Source organism: Adiantum capillus-veneris, chromosome 23 (assembly GCF_014529385.1).
Source record: "Adiantum capillus-veneris isolate H3 chromosome 23, ASM1452938v2, whole genome shotgun sequence".
NCBI classification, from domain to species: Eukaryota; Viridiplantae; Streptophyta; class Polypodiopsida; order Polypodiales; family Pteridaceae; genus Adiantum; species Adiantum capillus-veneris.
The window spans coordinates 54560628-54576449 of record NC_140953.1 but is presented as its reverse complement, the minus strand read 5'-3'; positions in this window follow the sequence as shown (position 1 = coordinate 54576449).

The window sequence follows — 15822 nt, the reverse complement described above, 5'->3', positions numbered from 1 at the left end:
ATCACATGATAATTCGGAAAGGCTCTCTCCTTCGTGGTGGAAGGTTATAGTCGGAGGTGTAGAGCTCTTGGTAGTCGAGGTCAAATTTATAGTACCACAAGACAAGGTTGTCTTCATCTTCTAGCTCTAGGACTGCCCCTCTAGCAAGCTCTTGGAAAAGCTTGAACTCTCTCTCTTTGATTCTGAGAGTTTGCCAGATAGAGACAACGACTTCGATTTACAGCGGTTTTCAGGTATATTTTTTAAATTTTCAATAAATATTAACTTTTTTTTGTGTTGTGCCAGACTTGTGTGGTGCAGTAGTTTCGGCTCTCACCACAAAGTTGGCTTGCAGGTCGTAGACCACTTCGTGGTGTGTAGCCATATGGCTCACTCCAGAGGTGTATAGAATATAGTTTCCTTTCCCGTGGTGTGTAGTTATATAACTCACTCCAGGGAAGGCTTAGGGTAAATTTAGATTCTCACTTGTATGGTGTAGTAGTATATCTCTCACCATAGAGATGAGTTAGGATTAGAGGTTGACTCGCGGAGTGTAGTAGGCATGATGCTACACCTCTCACTTCAGAGTGGCCTATAAAATTTACAATCTTGAAGTAAATCATTATTGATTATTCTACATAGAAGCACAAAAATTAACGTTCGTCATTTTAAGAGTGTAGAGATGCATACTTTATGCCCTCTTCATCTTAATACGACTTTCATTATTTTTGTGCTTCTATTTCTGTAGTAACATCATTGTTCATCAACAGATGACTTGGTGTTACTCTGAACGTAGATATATACAACAATTGATTTACATTTGAGATTGTTGAGCTGTTTGCTGATGGTTGTGTTGTGCGTGCCACACACTCCATTAGAAATAGCTTATAAAATTTACAATTTTAGATTAAGTTTTTCTGTCATATGTGTTACATAGAAACACAAGCGTTACCACTCGTTATATTAAGAGTGAAGAGATGCATATTTTCATGCCCTCTTCATCTTAATGTGACATACTGGTTACTCGTGTGTTTCATATTCCAAAAGAACATCATTTTTCATCATTAAATGACTTGGTGTTGTTTTGGACGTAAACACATATGATAGGTAACTTACATCTGCAATTGTTAATTTATCCGCTGATAGTTGTGTTGTGAGTTCCACACACTTTATCAGGGATTAGATTGATAAAAACTATCAATCTATTTTACAACAGCATCCAGGACTTGTGCTGAGAATATCTCACACTAGCTGAGCTGTTCACATATACGATTTTCCAACCCTTTAGATGTAATTTCTTTCATCATCTCACACTTCTGCACATAGCAGGGTCCAGTTCTTGTGCTGAGAGCATCTCACACTCCTGGCCTGTTTCTCTCTCTCTCTCTCTCTCTCTCTCTCTCTCTCTCTCTCTCTCTCTCTCTAAATTAATTTTCATGGTCGATTCGCACAATGTGGTTTGTAATCATAAGATTTTCTCTTTAATTTGCAATAATTTAGTAATGTTTAATAAATTTGAATCATCATTTAATATATATATAGGGTTAACACTCATTATATAATAACTATGTTACTATGGTGTACAATCATTTCGTAAGATCCTTAATTTATAATTTTGTCATACAGATATGGCAGACACGAAGCTAGCGAAACATCAACGAAAGTTCGTCTCCGAAGTGATTGTGAGACACTTCCATTACTTGTCAGAGGCAGAGATTAGGCGTTGTTTAAACCCTGTCGCTCCGGAGCATTTTTATCAGCTTACAGAGACTCTAGCCAAGTCTGTGTTTGAGCAGCTCCAGGCAGAGTTTGCACCAGCTATTTTTGACATAGCCCTCCTGACATCAGGTGCTTTAGTAAACATGGTCAAACAAACCATTGGACAGATCATGAAAACCTTTCAAGAACTGAAAAATCCTGCAATTACTTCCTTACCAAACATAGCTGAGCGCATACATCTTGTGCAACAGCTTTACACGGAGTTCAAGAGCAAGGAAAAGTTAGAAAGAGCAGCAAAGCGTGCAAGAGTGGAAGCCAGCTCTTCTGAAGCTGCTGTTGAACCAGAAATCATTCTTAGAACAGAGCCTGCAACGTCATCCATTGCTACATTAGACCTCTCTCAACTACCACCTATTTTACACCTTTTACCCGACACAACCGTCTTCAATATCCAAGCTCCACAGCTAGGAGAGGGAAGATGGGCACATGTGAAGCGTGTGGGTGTCACACATCCCGCTTTCAAAGATCAAGTGTATGCTGCAAAAGTGTTCAAAGTACACTTACATGGGCCCACCATGGAGCAACAGGTCAAAGACGAAGCAACAATTTTGGATATTTCACATCGAGGTATTATCTACCCTCTTGCCATGGTGTGCCACGTGGAGCGACCAATGCTCATTTCACGATTTTGGAATGGCGGCCATGTGGAGCAATGGATCAAAGAATGCACTGCAGACGGTAGCCAACCTGTCATCCGCGATTATGTACTCATTGCAGGAACAGTAGAGCTATTCCAGGAGAATATTTTGCAGATCATCAATGCTCTCCTCCAAACTCTAAAGTATATACATTCGCATAACTACCTCCACAATGATCTACACTCTCGGAATATGATGCTGCATTTTGGCGAAAAAGGTGTTTATGCCGGCATTGTGGATTGGGGTTCATGCACCAAAACAAATACCACAGCCGGTTTTCCTCCTCTATGCGATATGCAGATAGAAACTAGAAAACAATATGAGAGAGATTATCCATGGGCAGCCCCCGAATGTATATCTAGTAATCCTCCCTCCTGGACCAAAGCTATGGATATTTATTCCATGCATCATACATGTAAACGCATTTTGAAGTGCTTACCAGAGCCCCAAGAACAAAGCAAGAGACATGTTTTGAGTAATGTACTTGCTCATCTTGAAACCGGCAAGCGCCTAAACCCCAAAACCCGGCCTAACGCTTTTGACCTCTCCTTATGTCTAAATGGTGCCCATAGAGTGGGTTACAACATTGTAATGACATCTGGCTTACGACCAGCTGATGATTAATGAAAACACAAGTCTCATGATTTCATCATTTTTTTACTTTTGGTGTCAGATTTAATTGTATGTTTAATTGAACAAAATATCTATGTTTGTCATTTGATATACTGTCCAATGTCAAATTAATTGAATGGGTATTTAAAAGTAATGACATGTTCACCTAATATGCAGATATGGAAGAAGAACTCAACCACGCTGAAGCTCAGGCAATTTTTAAAGAAGAACAAGTTAGATGTGGACAAGCAGATCTTTCTACTATTGCGAACATTGAAGAAGATGAATCTGAGCTGCAGGGCGAACCACTAACCCTTAAAGAGTGCAAAAAGCTTTGCCCTAATCACTTTGTACGCCATCAACTATTTCAAATAAGTGGCAATGCAAAAGATACAGCTCCGTTAAAGCTCTCTGATTTGCAACATAAAGGACTGGCACGTGTATTGCTGCAAAGGTTTATACGACAAGAGAGATGCCTACCAAACAACAACCAAGTAGCAATTTACTTTATCCAACAATGCTATGTTCGATATGTTTTGCTGAAGAGAGTGGATTGGTCAGATCGTCCAGGCACCGCTGGCGTTGGACGTGGACGCATTGCAGAAAAGGTGGCAGCACGTAATGCAAATAATCCAATGCCTCCTCGCAAGCATCCTATTGTTTTACTTCCTGAAGAGTCAGAAACACTGACTGAATTAGCCAGCCAAGGACAAGACCTTGCCAGCCAATGAGAAACACCGGACATGCTTCGTGGCCACATTTTTGAGCTTGAAATAGAGTAAAGTGATGCACAAGCAAAGCTTCAACGATATGAATCATTGTATGGACCTTTGCCAGATGATACTACCACTTCACATAAAGACGGTGCTCAACCATCCCCTGAGCTAGGAATTACAGATTTTACCATAGACCAGCTTATAGCAAATCTATCAAACTCATAAGTCACTCACAAGCTTTTTGTAATCTCAAAATTATATCAAACTCTTTTCGATTGAGTAATTTCCCGGAACCTTGTTGTAATTTCAAACCTACATCGACTTTATGTAATTGTTATTCGACAAGATATTATCGGCAATTTATATTTGTGTGTGAGTAAATATGTGCGTATGAGAGAGAGAAAGAGAGGTTTTGATGTGAACAACAACGAGATACCACTTTCTTTCATCATATGCAAAAACTTGTTAAGTATTACAATGGTACTCTCACAAATCATCTCCATCTTCAAAAACTGCAACCATATCATCTACTTCGTCCATATCTGAGCATTCTGAAACTATCTCCCATTCCATATCATCTTCATCATCAACTTCTGCAGAAATAGCTTCATGTGTTTGGAAGACTCCATATTGCTTTTGAGCGGCTCTAGTTGCAATGTTTTGAGGCTTATAAATAAGTCTCATATTGCAAAAAACATACACCAAATCAGCAGCCCGTTTAGTATGAAGTCTGTTTCGCTTTTTCGTGTGCACAAAGTCGAATGCTGACCAATTTCGTTCACAACTTCCACTTGATGCAGCTACTGATAAAACTCTAACTGCAATGTGTTGCAACTCCACTTTCTCTCCACCATACTCCTTCCACCATAAAGGTGCACTTGTTTTGCCAATGGCATGTATATGCCACGGATCCTGAAACATACCAGTTCTGTTGGCATAATCTACTCGCTGATGAAAAGCTGTTTTTCCATCTTCGTGCCCTAAGAGTTGGGAGCACACTGTTTTGAAGTCGGACATAACTTCTTTGTTGGAAGATTGCTGATGCATTTGAAACTTAGGATCCAATACAAAAGCCGCACCATGCAATGGCGTATGCAACTGCACCCAACGCTTGTTAACAATTGTAATCATGGTAGCTTTATCCTTTGCACCAAAACTGACATTTTCTCTTAGCTTGCGTATAGCCTCTGACATATACCAGTAGACCCGACCAAAAATAAAAGAATCTGTGTCAAGTGCTCTCAAAAGATCTACAAATGGCTTAGACACAATTACTATTCTTTCTACATTATGCCAAAAGACTGGCGAGTTTACTATTTGTGCACATCGACCAGCTGCTTCCTGATAACTTGGATACTTGCTGAGCCATCCATCCCATCTTCTGTCTGCTAAGGGTTCCATCAATGAAGGCTTCAACTCTTGCAAAGCAGCAAGAACATAGTATGCCGTAGCAAACCTTGTTGCGCAAAATATTTGCAGAGCTTTATTTGGTGACTTGGTTCGAAAAAGAGCATACGAAAATTGATGCTCTCTAATGAATTTCACCACATGATTTGCATCCAATAAAGTTTGCTTCACACATGCCATTTTACCAATATCTTTTAAAAGCAAATTTAAAGTGTGAGCTGCACATGGTACCCAAGAAATCTCCGGATACTTGACTTGAATAGCTCTTCCTGCTCCTTTGTAGTTGGCTGCATTATCTATGACAATAGAAGTCACATTCTTTGGTCCACCTGCCTTTGCAATTGCACGCTCATACACCCCTGCTAGGTAGGTGATAGTCTTCTCTTTCAATGAGCTGTCAATTGCTTCCACGAACATAGCCCCTCTAGGGTTAATAAGCATTACATTGATTAAAGGTGTTTTCTGACAGTTAGTCCATCCATCCAATGCTATGGTGCATCCATATGCTGGAACAAACTCTAGGACTGTGCGTTTGAGAATGGCTTCAGTACTGTCTTCGACTTTATCAAGATATTCAGTTCGTATCTTGTTATAGTCAGGAAGCACAAATCCTTTTTTGGCTGTACTCATCAAAGCATCTTGAAATATTGGATTGCGCATAACATTGAACAATATGCCACACGCAACAAATTCTTGTGTCCATTTTAAATGCAACTCAAGCAACCATTGTTTACCTAATGCTTCAGGCATTGTCTGTCCATTGGATGACGCTCTGCCGGATTTTCTTGTGCTAGGAACTCCTCCTGATGTAGAAGCATGTCCATGAAGAGGGTTCAATTGAGAACTTTGATCATTTACTTGAGTGGTACACACCTCTTCTGTTGCCTCATTGCATATAGATGGTTCAATATTCGCATGAATATCTTTAGAAACATCACCTTTATGTTTAGCTGCAAGAATCAACTTTACTTTGCGAATACATGGCAAATTTTTCATGAATATCTTTTGGTGGTGCCCCGCACTTTTCAACATTGCCAGGGACTTTAAACAAATGCTCTTTAATTCTAGTTGCATTACCACTGAACTCGTGGCCACAAGATTTACATTTAAGTCGAGATGTATTTCTCCCAGCTTTCAACTCATGCACATAATTCCACTCTTGCCCTTTCACCATGATGCACAAAAATAGTTTGCTAGTAAAAACAAAGTCAATGATCATTTTCATAATCAAAATCAATTAAAACATTAAATTAATTTAACTAACAATGATTGAACGAAATTAAAATAATGCAAAACAATGATTGAACAAAAATACAATAATAAAAAACAATACCATTGGATTACATATAAATTGCATCGATTTATCTAAAGTGCAAGCTTGTATCTTTAACACATTACGATAATCAATAATTACAATTAAATCAAGTATTAAAATGATTATCATTATAAATTACTATACATACAAGAGCTATAAGTGACATTTTAAAATGTCAAAACGATAATCACTTACAATACTTGATAATTATCGTATTTATGTAAAGTGCGAACAAAAAGTTCTTACACTTTACCATATATTTTTAAGCGATTATCTATCTACAATGCGAGCATATGTATGATCTCACACAGTATGGTAGATTTTGCAGTCCAAATAAAGATAAGAGAATATCATTATTTTTGGACATGTTTTTCCTAAATTTTTACTCTAGTGAGAGCATAGCAGTGTGAATAGCTCTACACAAAACGTAAAAATATAATTTTGTTTTATTATATTCATTTTGAAATGAGAGAAAATCTCTACACATCAAAATCGAACTTTAAATTACATAAAATTAATTTTTATGTAATTATATTTTTAAACTAATTATCTCATGTGAGAATACACTCTACACACAACGATAATATCTTACTTTTTTTTTATTAGTCACTTTCAAGTGTCAATTAATTGAACACATTGACAAGTGATTCTTATAATTACAGTTTGTATCAGGTGAGAGATTAAACTCTTCACAAAATACAAACTTTCAACTATTTACTAAGTTTTTCAAAACAAATTCATATATTTGAATCACAAAACTTAAAATTCTACTGAATTTTAATTTTTATTGCATTCAAATTGCTTTATTTTTTTACAAATTACGTTTTTTGATCGTTTGGTGAGAGTACTCACATGGAAAACACTGACTTTGAAAGATGGTATGAGGCCTTTCGCGTGTTGCTATATATACTAACATATTCGATCGTTATAATTTTTGATCAAAAATACTTTCGTTTGAAAATAATTTCGATCGAAAAATCAAGAAGTTATACGATTGGCTGTTTCTGTTGATGTGGCACCGTATAATACGGCCGTATAATTTAGATAAACGAATAATACACCCATTATTCGCGTATTATACGTCTCCCGAATAACGAATAATGCAACTTAGCACCCCAGTTACCTGCAATGCTGTTTGGAAGCTAACGAATGGTTTGTTTTCTTACTGTGGGTGCAGGTAAGGGTGTCCTTTCCTTGGCTATTGATTTAGAAGAAGAAGTGTTGTACCTGTAACTATTAGACTATAACAGGACCTTCCTACCCTTTAAATGGCCTGTTACTATGATGTATTTGCTTTGGATAAACTGTCAAAAGTAATACATGACTTTGTACTGTATCTGTAGGCCATGGTCTTTGTAGAATATCTCATGTGTTATGTATACTGTTAATAGTTAAAACTCTCTCTCCTTAAGCACATGGGTGATTTTTGGCTCTTGGGTTGCCCTAGAGCACCAGGACATAGTCTACAGGATTTTTATCCTTAGAAGATTTGGCTTGCAACCATACTTTCTGGGATAGGGAGTATCCCACACAACCGTTATGACCCTCTGTCTTGGTTTTTGTTAAGATGGAATACTTACCAACTCCTCTTATGGATCTTACTAATATTTTCATGTTTCTGGCTTCAGATTATCCCTATCTCTGCTACCCTTGATCTTTCTACCTTGCCCTTTTCTCCGGCTTCCCTGCTCGTGATTAAACTGATCCGAGATGCTTTAGCCATTTCCCTCCTGAACCAACACTCTAAAGTAACAGAGGCCCATGACTCGATCATGAATCTGTTGACTTTCAACGACTGGGTTTTGATCCTCGCCAACCTGGTTGCTGATTCAAAAGAAGGGTTACTTCATCTACAGAGATTGGCTTCCAATCTATCTGCTATTGAAATTAGTCATAAAACTGATCTGCTACAATTCTCAGCTAAGGGAGCTGACCTATCTAAATTTATCAGAAAACTATGTGGCCTCACTTCTTGTTTTGCTTCCACTAAATCTTTCGATCCTGCTAAGGCTCCTAAAGGCCTTTTTTGTAGGGATGATGCGGCTCTGGAAGCGGTAAAAAGCTTTCAACAGGGACTTAGCTCGTCAAGTGAAACTTCTTTACTTGATCTGGTTCCAAAAGTCTCTGAATGTTTTCCTTTCCTCCCTCCTAGGCAGATTGCAATTGAAGGAATTATGCTTGACCATCAACTTTGGGAGCTTCAGAACAAGGCTTTTGTTGCACCCATCTCTATAGAGACTTGGGTCTTCTTAGCAGCGCTACCGGCCTCTACTAGTGAAGACTGTCGACTGGAAACCCTCAAAGGTGTTCAGTTTTTGGACAAAGGTGATGTAATAAAAGCACCTTTCAGTATGCACTTCTTGGATTCAAGGAAATGCCCGGTCATATCTGGCATCTATGTCAGAACCAAAGGGACGATGACCTTTTCTAAACAAAGCAGTGAATTCTACTCTAAGTCTATTTGGAACATCTACCGTCCCTACATCAAGTGTGCTTGTAAAGCTTTGGATGCAAAAGCAGGCTGTGAAAGCAACATCCTCTGGTTTGATCATGCCATCTGGTTTCTTCTCAACCATCTGTAGGACCTCTTCCCATCACACACGGAGGAGCATTTTTTACCTATGATCTGTTCATGGCTTGGAGACCAAGCTAAGGAAGCTGTGCGAGCCCAAATTGCATATCTACACTTCAGGAATTTCATGTATGAGGCTCTGAAGGAGCTAAAGTTAGATGCACCTAGTCATTTACTGTCAAATCTTAGTGCTTCTAAAGGGATCAAACATATTCTATCCCTTCTCAAACCATCACTAGATGCAGATGAGTCCCCCACTCTTAAAAGGCCTCTGTTGACTAGTTCTGCTTCTCACTCCATCACCTCATTTTTATCCCCCTCCTCTACACCTGGGTCTTCTGAAGGACACAATAAAGCTGGAAGCTATGTCAAAGGAAGAGGGAAGAATCTCCCTATCAAGAAAATGTTTAACTCTTGATTGTATTTCTTTTTTCAGATCAAGCGGACTCCTTCTGGGAAGCTGGTTCTAAGCAAAAAAGAGTATCTGAAGAAGGGTTTAATTCACTGCCATTTTTCGAATCGATTTTTTGATCTTTTTACACCAAAGTCTTTGATGCAAAATGACTTTCAACAATTGTTTGGCAATACTAACATGTTGGATGATTTGACTTTTTGTTGCACCTTTGACCCACCATTGAAAAACTTTGTATACTATATAGAATTTTTGACTTCTAACAAACAACCATCGTGTATATGCTCTCTTTTTAAAGACTACTGTTCGGATTTTGGTGAGTTTGGAGAACAGGTTTGTACTACAGATCTATCTTTAATTGATTCAAAGGAAATCAAAGACCTATTAAATAAAGGTCTAAATCATATCTTACAACCTTTAAACCCACACTTGGCCTTTGCCGCCCTACTTACCTGCTTGGCTAACATAGCCGAGTTATTGAAATTAGAAAGTCTACAACATGCTAGACTTTCTGATTATATTTTCTCATATTTTCAAACATGTATTGGAGCAATCCCACCTACATGGTTAAGCCGGCAAACTCTTTCTTTCATATGGAATGTTTCTTCTTCCTCTTCCCTACCCACATTCCCCGCTAGCTCTCTCCACCTTGAAGGTGTTTGAGGCCTTGGGATAGTTAATGCTTTTTGTAAAGTTTAGGTTAAGCTTGTGATGCATGAAGCTTTCCATCTTCATAGCATTACCAAGGTCACAAGGAACACAAAGATTGTATTGTAACAAAGTCTCTCTTGATGGGAGAATCTATAATACAAATGCCTTTTGGAGGGGGGACCGGATCCAAGTAAATCCGGTCCTCATCTATTGTCATATTCTCTAATACTCTCTCTCTTGCAAAAGTATTGTTCATGCCAAGTTAATTAAGTACTATGTTTATGTTGCTACCATCAAGTAAGTTCACCATCCAAGTTCTCAAAGTATTCTCACAAAAATGCTCACTAATTCCTCTATTCTCAAAGTTCATAAGCCATTTACATTACAACCCCCATTGTATTGTACATCATTATTCATTACCAAGGTTGGTTGGTTCATGAGTCTCTCTCTCTCTCTCTCTCTCTCTCTCTCTCTCTCTCTCTCCACTTGGTCTCTACGTTTTCGCATCGTCAACTTTGACATTCAGGTCATGTGCTTGCACATGACCTGAATCTATATCTCTCATGTGCTTGCACATGAGAGATAGAGATTTACGATGCAATGAAAAAGAGTACCACATCAAACAATATGCCACCTCCACGTGTACATGAAAAACTATCTTGTAAGTATACTTTCATTGAAATGTGTTTAAATTACAAAGTATGGCAATGTTACATGCTTCTTGTGTGCTAGACCCAAGGATAAATAAGGAGAAGGACGTGATTGGGGAGACATTCATAAATGAATCCATGCCATCTCATCAACCTCGTGATTGTTCTTTTGCATTTATCTTATGGCTTGTCTCAATTTTTTAATTTTATTGATGATTCATTATGCTCATCTTGTTTTGGAATTATTGCTTTCAGTGAACCCTGTCAGTTCAATTGTTAGGAAGAGCTTTTCGTTCATTTATGTTTCAAAGCCATTTTTGCCTTTAGTGAATGATTATCAATGCATTGCGATGCATGGAGATTATGTTGCTATTGTTGCTAACTTAAGGCAGGGCAAAAAAATCCTTCATGGTCACCTGTCCATGAGCATATGCTCAAGGCAAGGCCGGATGATGTGCAATACAGTAGAGCAGGGAGACATGTGGCATGTGCAAGAGACTTTATATTCTTAGATCTTCCATTTGGAGGAGAAAAAATTGGCCATATGGCAAGGCCATAGTGGGATCCTCTATTAGAATATCATGTTCATAGTGGTGTTCACCTTTCAACTTTGACACTTTCCGACTGAGGATGGTTATTGATTATGGCATCATTTGTAGGTGTGTGTCGCTCATAAATATTATTCTTTTTGAAAGAATTATTGTTGTCAAGAGCTACCTATTTTTGTTGCAAAGGTGATGTTGTTGTGTGGGTGGAGAAGTTTTGTCGTTTGTCGGACTTGATGATTGCTTGTCACATTATGGTTTAGCACCATAGTCCCTATAGATTTCTTGATTGGTCGAGTGATCACAATGAGGTAGGACTTTTTTTTCTCCTAGAATGGTATTTGGATCAATGCCGGTCATTATATGTTCATACCATGGTATTCCTATTTTTTTTGTAGAGTGACTTTTCTATACTCTTTATGGCACATAGAAGAGGTTTGAGGCCACCTACTTTTATTGTGGAGAGCAAACCATTTTTCTAGACCTTGGGAATGCAACCTCTTGATTTATTTATGCAACACCACATGCCTAGCTCGTCTTTGGCAATGTCCCCTCGGCGGGAGATGCATTGAGAGGGACACTTTAGAGGAGCCATAGCTTTTTGGATTGTTTTGTGGAGATTTTGTGTAGGCATGGAGGTGTGTGCCTTGAGTTTGCACCCATACTCACATATTGTTTGGCTTCAGGTCATGCTTATACATCCATAGATCTTGATGAGCACTTGATTGCCTCCCATGTGCAGCCTTTGATCCACTTGAAAAAGCAGCCTAGGGAGGAGGCTTCCACTTTGTATGATGTGGATGAAGAAGTGGATGTGACTACAACTCTCAACCCATATGAAGAATAGTGAGATCTTAGCTCTTTTCATGTCATTGTTCTTTCCTTTTTAGACATATCTTGGTTGGATGCTATCTCTTGGTGGACATATGCTATTTCATTTTGATTAGTTTCTTTTGTAATATTGGAGTATAACTAACTTGTTTAGGTCATGGATTTCTTTTAACTTTTGTTTTTGGGTTTCATGAAAGTGTATTACCACCTTATGTTGAAGCAATGGCAAGGTCGATGGCATCCAACATGTGTTATGATTATCACATGGAGGATAAAAAATGCAAAGATAATGTGTTTATTGATGATGGATGTGAATCTAGCTAGTCATGTTTGTTGAAATGTATAAGGACTATCAATTCACCATGTTTGCAATGTACTAAGTCTATGCATTCACCATGAGTTTTACATGGTTCTTTTGTGGTAATATACATCTCTATTTTTCTTTGAGGTTTCATTTTTCAATTATCTTAAGTGAAGGTTTTGTGTGTGTATTATTGTTGTTGAAAATTTGCATGGAATCATGACACACATATTGCATTTGTCTTAAAGTCATCTCTCTCTCTCTTTCATTGGTCCTTTGGTAAGACTCTCTGAAATGGAGAAACCCCTTCCTATTAGGAATTAGGTCATTATCTTTTATGGTTGTATCATTTTTTGACGTGTGAATGAAGAAGGTTCCATGTTCTTTGTAGTCTATATTCTCTGTTCTAAGTAATCAATAATTAATCACAATTTGTTTTCTTCACAATAATGTAGTAGCTTGAATGATTCTTGAATTCTATCTAAAAATTGCATGGTATGTGGTGAAGAATTTAGTGATTCATTGATTCTAATGGAATAAATGGTTGTATTTGTTGATTATCATTTCCTTGCTATGGTTCCCCATGAAACTTGGCGATCCTGCTGATTGTGGAACATATTTGATGATGCCATTTGGGCAATGGGAAGAATTGGGAATAATGGAGCCATGTTTAGATGAGCTTATCGTGAAAATTTCTTTTGTAATTGTACATCTGTGTGTGTGTGTGTGTGTGTGTGCGTGTGTTTCCACATAGCTAGAGGCCTCTTGCCATTCCAGATCACCTCACAAGCCATAATTCCTCAACATCTTTGGTGAGCCTAATGTGAAGCAATTTGGGGTGGAAAATTTTGGTTGAGAAGATATCTACACCAGAACAGGTAGCCATGAAGTAGATGATGGAACAATTTTCCACTTATAAGTAGTAGTAGCAAGCAACACAACAATAATTTCACCTAAATGAGAGGACTCAAAAACTCCACAGGTGGTCATGGATAAATTGCAACGGTTGGAAGGACGTTGTTGAACCTAAAGTATAGTAGGTTCGAATTTTAGTTTGGCGTTTGTATTATTTTTAGAACATGGATATGAACTTGTAATCTCAAATGGACACACCCTCCTATTAGGAAATGAGGCACAATTTTTGATGGTTGTATTGTTTTTTTAATGCATGAACGAAGAAGGTGAAGAAGGTTCCATGTCCTTTGTAGTCTATATTATCTATTCTAAGTAATAAGTAAATAGTTGCAATTCAGTTTCTTCACAATAATGCAGTAGCTTGAATGATTATTACATTTAAGCAATGGAAAAAAGTGGAAATAATGGAGCCATGTTTAGATGAATTCTTGATGGACTCTACTAATTAGGCAACTATAGAATAAGAGCAAGGAGAACACAATAGGATCTTCTTAGAAGATTATTTCAACATGTTGCTCCATGATTTAATATTGAAGATAGCATTGTGATATGTCAGTATAGGTTTTTTGTTGTCCCATTTGGAGTTTGTAGTGATCCACAATGCTTATTTTTATAATAGAAGACCTGTCATTCAATAGTTAAGGTTCCATAGGAGAATAAAAAGTGCATGAGCAATCTATGAGAGGAACCACCAATAGCTACCTATGGCACCAGATTTCAAAAAAGGAGGTGGCATTCTTGGCTTGAATTACAACAACAGAGATCCAATAGAGAATCCAAAGATGAGATTCCTAAAGTGGCAGTTGTCTCAAGTTTGGCACCAATAATAATGGAGACAGAGCAAGGAGAATCCAGCCACACAAGGGGAAGCCCAAAATGGGAGAGAGGAGAGATCTCTTCACCCAAGTCAGAAGAGCAGGGAAGAACCCCACAAGTTCCTGAAAGTGTAATCCACCAATTGGTTGGGGTCCAATTAGTCCACAAATTTTAAGAACAAGTAGAGAGTTGTAATTCACACCACCTTGAGTACCATTTCAACCTTTACCGCCGTTGATAAATTTAATCCATCAAGAATTTAAATACCTTCTCAACAACCACCAATGGATTAACCACCACCCACCAAGACCTAAAGTAGGGGCATCAAAGTTATGTGGAAAAGAATCCCAAGATGTTAACAGCCATGTGGGGTAGTTTGAAACCAGATGGTCTACAAGTGGGTATGATGCTATCAAGAAAGAGTACTTTGCAAAAACATTGCATGAAAAAGCCCCAGCATGGATCATGCAATGAAGCTACTATGAAGTATTTGGGAGATGCAAGCCACTTTCTTGGTATGCATATCAAGAGGGATAGAAATCCTAGAATATTGGAGTTATCTTAGGAAACATATATCCACAACATCTTGCAACCTTTTAACATGTAGGGGGAGTGATGATACATTGAGTACCCCGATACATGCATATTAAAATCTTAGCTCCCAATTTTGATGCTAAGAAAGAAAAAATGGTCAAGGTGCCATATTCTTTAGCAGTCGATAGTCTTATGTATGCCATGGTAGCCACAAGATTGGACATTGCTTTTGCAATGGGAGTGGTTAGTAGATTTATGGAAAACCTTGGCAAAAAGAACTGAGAAGAAGTGAAGCACATTTTGAGATAGCTGAAAGGTATGACAGACAAGAGCTTATGCTTTGGGAATACTGATGCATCCATTGTGGGTTACACTGATGCCGATTATGCGGATTTTTTGGATAGTTGAAGATCCATGTCTAGCTATGTTTTTTTTTTTTTTTGGAGCAACGGTGTCATGGATATCATGTCTCCAAAACTGTACATCTTCCACCACAAAGGTAGAGTATATGGTAGTTTTTGATGCTAGCAAGGAAGCTGTGTGGTTACCTCACCTAGTGGGAGATCTTGGCATTACTCATACTCCAATTTTGCATTGTAGCAATTAGAGTGCGATCGCATTAGCAAAGAGCCTCGTGTTTCACTCCAATTCAAAACACATAGAAGTCTGTTATCATGTGATAAATGACATATTGGCTAGTAAGTGCATTGAGCTAGTCAAGGTTCATATGGATGAAAACCTTGCAAATGCTCTTACAAAGAGCCTACTCTCTGAGTGGTTTGCACATTGTATGGAGATGATGGGTGTAGGAGGAATCCATAGGATGGCTTCACAATTGTACAGGTTGTAGATACATAGTCCACTTGGGCCACATTGGCCTTCAAGTGGAGATTATTAGTGCTCAAACCAACTAGCCGGACACCCATCACATTAATTGTACTAACATTATCTATTTTTTTGGTCATATAGAACAATAAGGAGTAGTGAGGTATTCCAATCCTTAGTGAGTGCTCCACCAATATTGTGTGTTTGCTCTTTTTCTTCCTCTCACTCCGCACACTCTAGAGATGGCTTCTATGTGTCTACAAATTATCTTTGAAACAAAAAATATCATGGGAAATATGAACATATGATTTCTAGCTTCAAGTT